Source organism: Panthera uncia, chromosome D1, assembly GCF_023721935.1.
Source record: "Panthera uncia isolate 11264 chromosome D1, Puncia_PCG_1.0, whole genome shotgun sequence".
NCBI classification, from domain to species: Eukaryota; Metazoa; Chordata; class Mammalia; order Carnivora; family Felidae; genus Panthera; species Panthera uncia.
In genome coordinates this window covers 92,122,872-92,135,408 of record NC_064808.1, presented here as the reverse complement: position 1 = coordinate 92,135,408, position 12,537 = coordinate 92,122,872, and positions in this window count along the sequence as shown.

Genomic DNA, 12,537 nt, shown 5'->3' with positions numbered 1-12,537 from the left:
ATGATGAAAACCTGAACTGACTCTGTGCTAATGTGGATACAGTTCAGAAATATTTATGAAATCAAACTGACACGCCCAGAAAACTACTTTTCTTTTTCTTTTTTACAGAGAGAGCGTAAGTGGGGGAGGGGCAGAAAGAGAGGGAGAATCTTCAGAAGGCTCTATGCCCAGCACGGAGCCCGATACCGGGCTTGATCTCACGACCATGAGATCATGACCATGAGATCATGCCTTGACCCAAAATCAGGAGTCAAACACTTAACTGACTGAGCTACCCAGATGCCCCTGGAAAATTAATTTGATGAAAACGGTAAAAGAGAGGTGGCACTTCCACGATGATTCTTTGGCTTCTAACTTGAGTAACTGAATGCCTGTTGGTCAGCCAATTGCTGGTCCACCAAGTTGGAGGTGTCAGGGTGAGGTGAAGATGCGGATTTGTTGATGTCACTTTAAAACGCCAGTTAAGACGAATGGTTAGTAATTGGACACAAGTCAACTCAGAGGAAAGACCGAGTTGGAGAAATAAGCCCAGCATCTCAACGAATAATATGAGCTTAAGACTATATCGATCATCCAGTTACAGAACAGAACCAGGTACAGAAAGGAGAAGCGTAAACACAGAACGTAGGGGAACAGTAACATTTCCAATAGAAAATTTCCAATAGCTGGTGATAGCCATGGAGTTCCTCCTGGGTCTTCTCTTTCCTACAAGAAACATTCACAGATCTTTGTGTCTTCTATTCAGTTGCCTCCAAATATTTCATTTTGCCAATTTCCTTCCTAAAACAGGACATTCTCAATGGACACTAATGCAAGAATTGGAAACTGGCCAAAGCTAAAAATATCTCCATTCTGGATGGCACGAGTGTCTTCCTACTTCCATACCATAGATTTGTCACTCGAAACAGCTGCCCATCCAGGAACTGTATTTGCTAGTCTCCCCTGCTAATGAAATATGAGGGGAAATGACCTATGATGCCTCTGGGCCAAGGTTTTTATGAATCAGAGGTCCCCTCTCTACTCTCTTCTTCAAGCTAGATGCAAATGACATTGAGGCCAAAGTTAGAGAGTTGCTGAGTTCACCAGATGGAAGGACCCCAGGATGTGGGTCTCCATGTGGAGGGAAGTAACACAGGACACAGAATATCTGACTTGGACAGTTAGTTAACTGAGCAAGAATTGAATTTCAATTATATTATACCACTGAGATTTAGGGATCTGTTTTTTTTACAGTAGCTCCTGCCATAACACCATACACCTTTTGCAATAGCATAAGAAACCATTAATTTTGAAAGGAGGGACATCATATCAATGAGTCGTCATTTAAAATTCTACATCTTTATTGGGGAGCCTGGGTGGCTCAGTTGGTTGAGCAGCTGACTTCGGCTCAGGTCATGATCTCGCGGTTTGTGGGTTCGAGCCCCGTGTCGGGCTCTGTGCTGACAGCTCAGAGCCTGGAGCCTGCTTCAGATTCTGTGTCTCCCTCTCTCTCTGCCCCTCTCCCCCAACTCACACTCTGTCTTTCTCTCCTCCAAAAATAAATAAACATTAAAAAAAATTTTTTTTAATTCCACATCTTCATAAACGAAGATTTTCGGGGTGCCTGGGTGGCTCAGTCGGTTAAGCGCCCGACTTCAGCTCAGGTCATGATCTCACAGTTCGTGGGCTCGAGCCCCGCGTCAGCTTTGTGCTGACAGCTCAGAGACTGGAGCCTGCTTCAGATTCTGTGTCTCCCCCTCTCTCTCTCTGCCCCTCCCCTGCTCATTCTCTGTCTCTCTCTCTCTCTCTCTCTCTCTCAAAAATAAACACTAAAAAAAATATTTTTAAATGAAGATTTTCTCCATTCTGTAATTATGCATTAATTTCTTTGATCCAACTTCAGCACCTCACATTTACCCCTATTACATTTCATCTTTTTAGATTTTAGCTGATCTCTGGATATTTTAGTTATCTGTTTGGAATTCAATTCTTTTCATTCAGTGTATTAACTATCAACTTTCAACTCTCTAGCATCTACAACCTTGACCAAGGTTTCCATCTTCAAGCCATTAATACAAAAATAATTGAAAAGCTGGGCCTGGACCAACATTTCCAGAAATATCCTCATAATAACATTCCTTGTGAGCTCTCTGTGGACCCTTCCCAAGTCTGGCAACACTTCCTCTAATTGGAGCATACTTAGCATCATCCACTTCAACTACTGCTTTGAGTTTTGCAGGACTTGAAGATAAGAAGAGTCAAAAAAAAAAAAAAAAGGATTACAATCAAAGAGAGTCTATTCTCCTCCTTTCCAGGTCTTCTAGCCCAAGCTCTTCACCAGTTCCAAATCACCCCTTTGGATGCAGTGACATCCTAACTGGCCTCTCTGTTGATCTCTCCCCACTCCCGTTTATCCTAGACTTGTCTCTCACAGGTCTTTTCCTTTAAAACCAAGCTGCTGTCACTCTCCCGCTAAAGGTGTCCAATGACTTCCCATTAAATCCAAACCCCTTCGTTTCCTGAACAAAGATCTTTCTGACATGGACCCCCACTGTCTACTCAGCCTTCTTTTCCTCCCTGCCATTGTAAACTTCTTGTCATTCACTGAACATGTTAGGTCCTTCCAAACGCCCACGCCTTGTAAATGTTCTTCTCTGACGTTTCTGCTCCTGTCCTACCCCCCACCCCCCCCCCCCCCCCCCAAAGGAAGAATAAACTGCCCTCTCCTCTTTGTTTTCAGATTTACTCTGCTCAGCTTCACTGTTTACAGGCCTTCTTCCTCTGATAGCCAGTGAGCATGTTGAGAACAGGGTTGTGGCTTTCACCCACGTTTCCCCAGCTCCTACCACAGCGTATGCTTCACAGTTGGTGCGCACAAAATATTCATTGAAATAATGAGTGATGAGAAGGAAATACAAATGGCGGATGAATGGGAAAGGTGGTGAGAGGTAAAAGACACCGCTCTGATGTGGAAGCAAAAAGTTCAAATTGCCAATGTTTACACCGTGTTAGGCTGCACAACAACACGTGGATGTTTCCCCTATCACCATGTAACCGTAGAACCAGCAAATTTGGGGTGCCTCTGTGGCTCAGTTGCTTAAGCATCTGACACTTGGTTTCGGCTCAGATCATGATCTCACTGTCCCCGGGATCGAGCCCCCCCACTGGGTTCCATGCTGATAGCTCAGAGCCTGCTTGGGATTTTCTCTCTCCGTCTCTCTCTGCCCCTCCCCTACTTGCGCATGCACTCTTTCGCTCTCTCTCGATATAACTAAACAAACTTTAAAACAAAACCACAAAAAAGAACCGACAATTTTTTCTGTCCAGAAAAGGGGAAGATCACCATATAGACACAGAGCTTTAGCATTACAAGCCCTATGCTGATACACACAGTCTCTTTCCAGTTAAATATAAAAATATTTAAGAAGCATGACGCTCCCTTAATATTTATATCCTTACTATCAGTTCTAAAATCGGCACCCACACCTGGTCAGGTCAAATCATTATGACGATTTATTGTTGTGTGTTTTGGTAAAGTAACAAAGAGCATCAATGAAAAATATCCAAATACCTAGAAATAAACTGAGTAAGAAGAATGAATCCAGTAATTAGCCTGGAAGTACAAAAAAGGGTTGATTTCATTACAGAATAGTTTCCAAAGGGAACTAGCAGTCTTCCTTTTGAATCTTGATTACAGGTGTGCCTAGGAAGGGTATGCCACTCAATGCCCCTTGGGGATTTCTTTCCATGATTTGGTTTCCCTTGAGTAGTTGGTATGATTAACGGGGCTGGTTTCTTTTATAATTGTCCTGAAGCCCTTTATATTTTCAAACTGATTTGTAATTGTTTTTTTTTTCTTTTCCATAGATATCCTTAAAAATGAACCCATCAGATGATGTGATATGGGCAAGCTCAGCTCACAGTGGTTGTGGTTGGCAAGGCCAGAACATAACCATAGAGAGTCTTTCTACTTTCTTAGGGTACTCGGGTGCTCTTTGCAGAATATTTTCGTTTCCAAAATTCAAAGCAAGCTTAGCTTTCCCTCTTTGGACTCAGGATAAGGTTGCCAGATAAAATACAGGACGTCCAGTTAAATCTGAATTTCAGATAAGTCATGAATAATTTTTAAGGACTAGTATACCCATCTCATCGACACTAGAAATCCTGTATTTTTAGTGCCTAAACCTGGGAACCCAAACTTAGGAAGATAACATTTTTCACCCCAGAGCTATATGAACTGGGGCAAGGCACTTGATCTTTCCGGGTTGAAATTCCGTCATCTCTAAAAACAAAGGGTTGTGCCCCACGACCTGTAAGGGACATCTGTGGCCAACTAGGCTATGGTATAATATTTTCCCATCATCAAAGTGTACCCAGGAGTATAATAACAGTGTGGTAGAAAGAGTGCTCCATTCGGCATAAAAAGATCTGAGTTTGAATCCCATAGCTATCACTATGTGATCTTAGGCAAATCAAAGCCTTCAGATCTCAGGTTGCAGATTCTTCATCCACAAAAATGGGGATATTATAAGGATCAAATTAGTTAATATGTGTAGAAGTGCCTGGGTAAAGTTATAAACAAACGATGACTTATCAGGAAGATACTCAACTCCTAGCAGAAGTTACTCTCAACCAATGCGGAAGGGAGTTATTGTCAAAACTTACTGCCAGAGACCCTGTTCCCCCGCGTGACCCAAAGTTTTCAAGCTTGGATTAATCCTCACAAGGTGCCCACAAGTAATCGCTTTATCATCTCCGCCTTTTATAGACCAAGAAACATGGGTTTGGGGTGCTGGGTGGCTCAGTCGGTTAAGTGTCAGACTCTTGGTCTTGGCTCAGGTCATGATCTCATGGTTCATGAGTTCGAGCCCTGCTTCTGGCTCTGCACTGGCAGCATGGAGCCTGCTTGGGATTCTGTCTCTCCCTCTTTCTGCCCTGACTCCTCTCATGCATGTGCACGCATGCTTTCTCTCTCTCTCTCTCTCTCTCTCTCTCTCTCTCTCTCTCTCTCTCTCTCTCAAAATAAATAAATTTTTAAAAACTTAAAAAAAAAAAAAGAAATATGGGTTCACATGTTTGCCCTAAACCTCGATCCCGTCAAGTAATCAATGGGCAAAATAATACCCACGAAACACATTTATTATGAGAATTAAGTGAGAAAATATATACAAAGACCTGGCCCAGAGTTTCTCACCAGAAATACCCATTCTTTCCTTTCTCTGCTGTTCTCCTGGACACCACAACTGAGGTCCATTGGTGGAGGGTGTCTAAGTAGTAGGCCTCAGTTTCCATTCCCCTCCTCTACCTGGCGGCTCTGGTGTTACAGCCCAGAAGGATAAGGAAGGTCTCCTCCAATCCCCAGACTCCCCTAGGGTGGAGTCTGAGACCCCCCCCCCCCCCCTCATTTAGCGTCCCCTGGCCTCTACGGACCCGTAGAACAATAATAACCTTCCCTAACCTCAACCAGATTCAAACCAGAAAAGCAGCAGGAGAAAAGTCGCCTTGACCCAAAGGGGCATCCAGCCCCTCCCACGCCAGACGGAGGATAATGCACTCCAGACCACACGAAATTCCCCGTATCTGATTACTGCAGAAGCCCCCCCCTGCACCAGCCTCTGTCCCTCTTGCCTCAGACACAGCTCTTCCCCGGCCCCATTTTTCAGGTCAGCAGGCCAGGCCTCCATCAGGACAGCAAGATGCCTTCACCAGGGAGTTTCCGACCTGCCCCGGGGATGTCGGATTCACCGTTTCCCAGACGCCAACTTGGAAAGGGCCTCGCCGCGCCTTGCGCACACATCTGTGGTACAACAGTGACCTCCAGCGGCTGGCTGGGCCGGAAGGACAATGCCCGCCTCCCTTCTGAGGGCAACCCTATCTTTCCGGGAGGCTGGCATGCAGGACAACAACTTCTTTTTGGAACCACCTTCTGGAAAAGCTACGCGCAGCATCTTAAAAAAGCAACCCAACAACCTCTGAGTTATGCACCAAATGAGTCTAATCCCATGTCGCTCTACCATTTTCTCTCTCTCCCTCTTTCTCTGCCGCTCCCCAACTTGCGCTGTCCCTGTCTCTCTCAAAATAAATAAATAAACTTAAAATACATATTAAAAAAAAAGAAGAAGAACAGAGGTCATTACTTCAGCCTGTGAAAAGGCAATTAATGACCGCACCCCCGTAGTGAGAGGCCTTGACTGAGTCTGAAGAGTTAGCCAGGCAGATGTGGGAATTTTCAGAAGGAAAACAATGAATGAAGCATATTTGGGGCATGAAGTAACTGACACAGAAGCTGGAATGGGCCGAGGCCAGGAAGGGGTCCGCATCGGCTGGAGTACTGTGCAGTAGAGGGATATGGGGCCAAAATACAGGCTGGCTTCAGAAGGCAGGATCAAGGATTTAAAATATTTGCTGCAGTATGGGCGCCAGGGTGGCTCGGTCGGTTAAGCGTCCAGCTTCGGCTCAGGTCGTGATCTCTCAGTTTGTGAGTTCGAGCCCCACGTCGGGCTCTGTGCTGATAGCTCGGAGCCTGTTCCAGATTCTGTCTCCCTTTTTCTCTGCTCCTCCCCTGCTCACGCTCTGCCTCTGTCTCTCTCCAAAAATAAACATTAAAAAAAAATTTTTTTTGATAAATAAATAAAATAAAATATTTGCTGTGGCAATGAGTAATCTTTGAAGGTTCTTGAATTAAGGTGATATTTGGGAAGAAGAATTTGGCAAAAGTAGCCAGAGCCTGTGGGCACTGGCAAAAAAGAGATCAAAATCAGGTTTTTGCTAATTATTGACAGTCACACTGCGGGTGTCAGTCAAATCCAGTCTGAGAGACTTATGGCAAAGTCAGTGAGTGGGTAAAAGGACAGGTGGGGCACAGGACATCAAAGAAGAAGACTTTAAAACACAAGGGAAATCAAGCAAAGTGTAGCTGTGAATAGGAACCAAGGCCAAGGTTTCAGAGAATGGGATATCCAGGTGGAAACAGACAGAAGTCCCACTTTTTTCTCATGAACAGCATCTTGAAAGGGCTGGGGCCTTGAATGGCAAGGCAAGGGGTCTGATAAATCTACCCTAAAAGGTCCAGTTCAGAGACTCTGGAGGACCTGTTCCCAAGGGGCCAACGGAGATCAACTCTTGGCTCGAATCCGTGTCTGGGAGACGACAGGGTTGTGGGCCTGTCCCTTGGCCTCCAGGTAATAGATACTGACTGTTACAGGGTTTGGTATTGTCCCTCTGTTCCTTCTGTCCTGAATGGGGGAAGACAGCTGTCCTTTGACATCCAGGGCAGGAAACTAAGTGGTCGATGAGGTGGGAGACAGTGAAATCGGAGACTGTATCTGCCTTTCCATATGTGTGTCTCCCAAAGACCTCTCGCACACAGAGGAAGAACCACAATCAATCTAGAACAAGGCCTCCCCAGGGAAAGGCAAATACCATGATGAAGACGAAGAGGACATTATGGTTCTCCATCCACGTCCCCATAGTGAGCTGCCTCCTTCCGTTGTGACACTTACCACAGGAAAGAGTACGTATCTGTTTACTTATCTATTTGTCCCATTAGAAAAGAAGCTCTTGGGGGCGCCTGGGTGGCTCAGTAAGTTGAATGTCCATCCAGCTCTTGACTTCCTGATCTCAGGGTTGTAAGACAGGGCCCTGTGTCAGGCTCTGGGCTGGGCGTAGAGCCTGCTTAAGAATCTCTCTCCCTCCCTCCCTCCCTCCCTCCCTCCCTCCCTCCCTCACTACCTCATGTGTGCAGCTCTCTCTCTCTTCCTCCCCCGCAAAAAAGAAAACAAGCTCTTTGAGGGGCAACAAACACATCTTCCTCAACTAGCACAGGGCCTAGCACAGATGGCACTCCATAAATACTGTCTAGAATTTAAAAATAAATAAATAAGCAAACCTGGGATGGGGAACGTTGGTTATGAAGTTACAAAGACAGTCCTCATGAATACCCTTCTTGCTAAACCGTGGTCAGAATAAGAAACCGTCCATGTAAGATGCCCCCCAGCGCAGGATGAGGCAAAGTGTAGACTTCTGGCCAACGGTATCTGCTAGGACTACGATACGGCGTCTCCTCTTGCGACAGACCTTGAACGGACACAACCCCCGAAGCCTTAGTGAAGAGCCTCATCCGACCGACACTTTTGCTGCAGGACGTGGGAAGTGGAGACACTTCCATGGCACAACTGGAGGGCTCGTGTCCATGACGGCATGGTGGAGACATACAGGTGTCTGCTTGTACACGTAACAGCCTGACAATAATAGGGACTTTTCTATTCTTTTTTTTTTTAAGATTTTTTTTAACGTTTATTTATTTTCAGAGAGAGAGACAGAGCATGAGCGAGGGAAGGGCCAAGAGAGAGGGAAACCCAGAATTCAAAGCAGGCTCCAGGCCCTGAGCCATCAGCACAGAGCCCGACGTGGGGCTCAAACTCACACACCCTGAGATCGTGACCTGAGCGGAAGTCGGACACTCCACCGACGGAGTCACCCAGGCGCCCCATTTTTATTTTGAGCGGTGGGGAGGGGCAGAGGGAGAGGGAGACAGAAAATCTTAAGCAGGACCCACACCCAGCCTGGAGCCCCACGCGGGGCTTGATCCCAGGACCCCGAGATCATGACCTGAGCCACGATCAAGAGTCAGATGCTCAACCGACTGAACCACCCAGGCCCCCCAAGGGGCTTTTCTGTTCTGAGTCGTGAAATCATGTCAGTATGGAAGCGTCACTGTCTCATATGTCAGTCTGTTGTTGCTAGACTTAGAGAAGGTATGCCAGGAAATCCTTGACAGTGAATCACTTGCGAGGGTTACACAAGTATTCTGACACCCAAGACAAAGCAACAGCACCACAGAACTAGCTCTCGGGACTACAGGTGATAAGAGAAGGCAGTAGGGAAAATAACGACACCACAGAGATGTTCAAATACCTTAAAAATCGGTCAGAGCAACCACCGGCTATCAGCCACCTTCAGTTAGGGGCACCACAATCCGGGGCCTGGCGCTGCTTTTCACATACGAACTAACTCCTCGGTTGGCTTTCGTTCCTTCAGGGAGAGTAACACCCAACTTCAGACTCTTCCTGGGTCAAATGGCTACATTTATGACATTGGTTTCAATCAAAAATGGCTGACCAAGATATAGGTATGCCCCCTATGGTCTTAGGCGATCCGGAATGGAAGGCCCTAGAAATCAATCTGAGGAATCAGAGGGCAGGAGAGGGATAAATGTCCCCCCGACTATCCACTGGGTATGAAGGGAAGCTATCTCATTCATTTTGCAATGTTAATTCTCAAATGTGAATCCACAGCCCAGACTTCTCTTCTAATGTCCAGACCCGATATCCAACCACCTAGTGAACATGTCCACTCAGAGATCACTCATATTGCTAAAACAGCTTTTCCCACGTTAAACCATGGCAACAGCATGGATTCCCAAGCACCTTTCTTGATCCTCCATTCTTCCCCAATGTCTAATCAGTCACCATGTCCGACTAATTGACTATTTTCCGTGCCTGCTATAGGCAGCACTGGGCTGAGCTCTCTGCATAGGCATTATTTTTCTATTGCAGCTGTGACAAATTACTGCAAATTTAAAGGTTTAATAAGACACACGCAACTTACCTTACGGTTCTACAGGTCAAAAATCCAACACCAATCTCACCAGAGTACCATCAAAGTACTGGCATTCCTTTCTGGAAGCTTTAGCGGAGAATCCATTTCTTTGCCTTTTCCAGCTTCTAGAAACCACTCACATTCCTTGGCTCATGGCCCCTTCTTCGTCCATCTTCAAAGCCACCAACAAGACATCCCTCTGGCCTATCTCCATTTCACACCCTTTTCTGACCACAGCCAGGAAAGGCTCTCCACTCTTAAGGACATATGTGATTAGACTGAGGTCACTTGGATACTCCAGGATAATCTCCGCACCCGAGGGCTCTTACTTTTTCATCACACCTACAAAGTCTCTTTTGCCATAGAAGGTAACATAGTCACAAATTCTGGGGATTGGGACTGGAGGGCCAGTATTCTCGCTACCAAAACATGCATTATCTCATAATCTTCTCAAGAACCCTGAGATGGCTACTATTACTCCATTTTACAGACGAGAAAATAGATTTGGCAAAGGTGCCTAAAATGTGCCAGGTCACTTTAATACGTGGCAGAGAGATTCGCATCGAGGGCTGTTTGGCTTCCTATACTACATTCCTACTTCCTTACTGTCTGTTCCCTCAATAATCCCACCACACCTGTTCAGGCCACTGTCATGATTTACAGTTGACCGTTGAACAACACGGGGATTCGGGGCACCAACCGCCTGACCAGTTGAAAATCTGTGTACAACTTTTGCCTCCCCCAAAACTCGACTAATAGCCTGCCGTTGACCAGAAGCCTCAGCGATAACATAAACAGTCGATCAACACACATTTTTAGGTGATACGTATTATACATTGTGTTCTTGCAATAAAGGAAGCTAGAGGAAAGAAAACGTTATTGAGAAAAACACAAGGTAGAGAAAATACAGTACTGTACTGTATGCATTTATTTTTTTTAATCCACACATAAGTGGACCCATGCAGTTCAAACTTGTGTGTTGTGTAAGGGTCAACTGTACTTAGAACACTGGGTTATCATAACTGGTCTCTCTCCCTTCAGTCTTATGGTCCTTCAGTCCACTGTCTACTCTGGAGCCACAGCTAGCTTTGTAAAGCACGGATCTGGTAAGGTCGCCACCACTCATACTCCATTACTCTGGGAATCAAGCCCAGTCCCCTGGACATGGTGGTACAAGGACCGTAAGATGTAGCCTCTGCTTCCCTAGAACTTCACCACCTTTCCCCACACCCCTCCTCCACCCTCACCATCTCTGTGCTAAAAGCAACACAGAACTGCTATCGGTTCCCCAAATTTATCGTGTTTTCTCTCGGCCTCCAGATGTTTCCACGTGCTAAGCCTCCCGAAGTTTGTTTGGGCCGATTCAATAAGATAATAGATGTAAGGTGCTTATTTCTGCACTTTGAACACAGAAAATGCATAAATAAAGGGCTGACTGCGGAGACGGGCAATGCTTTGTATGAGAGGGAACAATGTGCGAGAGGCCTTGCCAACATAGATCCAAAGTAAATGAAAATAGGAAGTTGAGCAGAAATTTATCAAATCTGCTTTTTTTTTTTTTTTTTCCAATTTGTTTTTCACGGGCCGCCTCCGAGGATTGGTTTGCATAGAGATAGGGAGAACAAAAGCGTGTTTCAAAAACAACATAGCTAAGAATTACTGAATAACCCATCCTCTCCGTCCTGTTGTCTAAGACGATAAGCACATAAATGGAACAAAAATAACAGGAATTCTAAGACTGAACCACAGCGCCCTCTGTTATAAACTAGGGTAACTGCAGGGAATGGGCCGGTCAATGTAAAGATATCTTTGTTCTTGAAGCACCGTCATCGGAAGCAAAGGTCCAGGTGGTTTAAGGAAGAGGGCGAGGGATCTTTTTTTTTTTTTTTTTTTTAACAATTTGCATCTCTATATGGAACAGAATTTTTCACAGTATGATTTAGGGGAGAGATTCAAGCCCATATGTTGTCCTGGACCTATACATGGAGTAAGCTCTATCTGACAAAGGTTAACTGCACATCTGCACATACTGGGCACTGATACAGACACAAATAAGCCATTACCTGCTTTTAAGGAGCCTGGAGGTAAGGCAAAGAGCCAACCATGAAAATGCTCTATGGATATATAGATAATCCCGTACAGAGGGAGCGAAGGGAGCTCAGAGGGGAAAAATCTCTTCCTGTTCAGGATGGTCAAGACATCTTTACTAAAAGGCGTAATGCTTTTGCTGAATCCTGCAGAATGCTCTAGAATAAACCAGGCACCGAAGCGTGGGAGAGGCAACATATGCAGTGACACAGAGGCACCAAACAGTGTGAGGGGAAGAGCCACAAAGATGATGCTGGAAAGGGAGATGAGACCAAGACCTTGCAGCATCTTGATCATTAACATGAAGGAGTATGAACTTTATCTGAAGTAGATGGGAGCCCATGATGACTCTTAAGCATAGCAGTGACATCGACAAATTTGAATTTTAGAACTATTACTGGGGCTACCGTCTTGGGGGGGGGGGGTGGGGGAGAGCAGAGGTTTGTTCAGAGGTATCATAGTAATCCAGGAAGTGGTCTGAATGATGTCTGAACATTGATCAGTAATGCAACTGGAGATGTAGGGACAAAAGTCAACAAAGAAAAAGGACTGCTGTCTAATTGCACCTGGGTGATGCCATTCCCCAACACAACTCTTTAAGGAATTTCAGACGAAGACCAGTCTGGGGAGAGAAGAGATTATGTAGAGTTTGGACATTTTCAGTTTAGGATGTCTGTGAAACATCTAGGAAGAGATACGCAATAAACATCAGACATCTGGACTTGGAATTCAGGAAAGAGGTCTACAATAGATATAAATTTGAGAATCGTCCCCACGAGGTGTTGGCTGAAGCCATCAAAGGGAGAGTAAAAGAGGAACAGGAAAGGCCTCCGGAAAAATCTGACATGTAGGATTTTAGACGGATGGAGA